The sequence below is a fragment of the Odocoileus virginianus genome, chromosome X (genome assembly GCF_023699985.2).
Source record: "Odocoileus virginianus isolate 20LAN1187 ecotype Illinois chromosome X, Ovbor_1.2, whole genome shotgun sequence".
Lineage (NCBI taxonomy): Eukaryota > Metazoa > Chordata > Mammalia > Artiodactyla > Cervidae > Odocoileus > Odocoileus virginianus.
The window spans coordinates 8894130-8895909 of NC_069708.1; the positions used below are offsets into that span (position 1 = coordinate 8894130).

Genomic DNA, 1780 nt, shown 5'->3' on the forward strand with positions numbered 1-1780 from the left:
CACTGCTGACCATAGGAAGTCACCTCCATGTTCATGGGCAAGCCAGCCTTAACACTCATTTTTCCATAATCACTGTTGCCAAGAGTGAACTTGTCAAAGAGGTTCTCTACCATTCACACTCCCAAGTCATCCTCTCAACACTCCATCTTGCTATTCATGTGTGTGTGTGGATAGCACTCAGTAGTGTCTGACTCTTTGCGACTCCGTGGACCCGTTAGACTCCTCTGTCCATGGAACTTTCCTGGCAAGAATACTAGAGTGGGTTGCCATTTCCTTCGCCAGGGCTTGCTACTCATACTTAACCAATAATATTTGTATACTTTAATGGATATAAACAGTTCAGATGAAACTGAAGACTCCCTTTATTTTAACCCCTGCCCAATCCCATTCCCTTCAGTTCTTCGCCAGAGGCGACTGCAATCATGATTTTCAGGCTATACTTCTATCCTTTTACTATGCACATGCACCCACATTCACCAGGGCCCTGCCTCACCCCCACCCCATCCCACCCCACCCCAGTCCACCCCATATACCCACATTGTTTATAAGGGGAAGACTGATTTTGTGTTTTCCAAGGGCCCATGTAAGGCCTTCCCTCTGTGGAGGTCCTGAGCTGCACACAGATGGGGCATCGGTGGGTGGAGAGACTCCTGGATACCTGTTTAAAAGTTAAAAGGAGAGATTTGCACACACGAATCAGAGACCCTTATTTATGCATCAACTAATAACTTTATTTGAAGACCTGGTAAAGCTGGGAGAAGAAAAGGTCCAGTTCAAGCTCAGTCCTCCTTGTCACCGTCACCCAGGGTGAGCTTGTCGAAGAGGTACTCTGCCATGCTGACTTGCGGCGCCCCCATCTTCTGCAGGTTGCTGGCATGGCCCCCCAGCTCCCTGATGAACGCAGCCTGCTGGTGCAGGTGGCGGGTCTTCCGGAAGTGGCACAGGTGAGGGTCGTTCTTGTCGGTGGCCAGCTGGTGCAGGTCGAGCAGGCTCTGGTTGACGGTCTTCTCCAGGTGCAGGGCGCACTGCGTGGCCTGGAGGCCGCTCTCCCAGTTAGTGCGGTCAGGCTTTCTGAGGTCTCGGAGACAGAAGCGGCCCCCGCGACGGTTCTGCAGGTGCATCAGGCCCTCGATCTGCTCCTTATGCTCGTGAGAACAGCGCAGGAAGAAGTGGGAGAAGTGCTTCAAGGCCACGTCGTCCCTGTCGAAGTACAAGGCCATGGACAGGTACACATAGGAGGCGTAGATCTGCAGGTTGATTTGACCGTTGACGCCGGCCTCGCAGTCTGGGTGGTAGTTCTGGCTCACATGCAAGGGAGCGGGCATCATGGCTGGCGGCTTGGGCCCGGCGGGCGCGAAGGCCACAGTGAAAGCCGAGGGGAAGCAGCAGCTGCGGGTCTGGCAGCAGCGGGCATGGAGGCAGCCGCCGCCTCAGAGCATTCCCAGAGTGTGCGGCGACGGGATCTTCGAGGCGTTCCCAGGATGGGCTCTGGGGTTAGGCAGTGGGCTCCGCCATGGGACTGGAAGGCGAGTCCGTGTTTGAGAGTCCGGAAGCCGGAGAGAATCCGCTGGGGTCAGAGAAGGGCGCGAGCGCGGTGTTCCAGGTTCCACCCAGGCCTGGCTGAGGCGGGGAGACTATGCTGAGCGTCTGGCTTGTATAAAATTAAAATGTTACTCACTAATATAAGTGCAACCAGTTGGAGTTAATTAGGTGCGTGATTTCTGTGCACAACTTATTTGAATGGTGCCCTAATGTGACTGTTTCATTAAACAGTCCTCTT

At 54.1% G+C, this 1780-nt stretch overlaps 1 pseudogene; it reads right to left on the reverse strand.

Moving 5' to 3' along the window:
• Window positions 1-779: 779 nt before the first annotated feature.
• LOC139033115 (ferritin heavy chain pseudogene) lies at window positions 780-1325 on the reverse strand (annotated as a pseudogene).
• Between the last annotated feature and the right edge of the window lie 455 nt (window positions 1326-1780).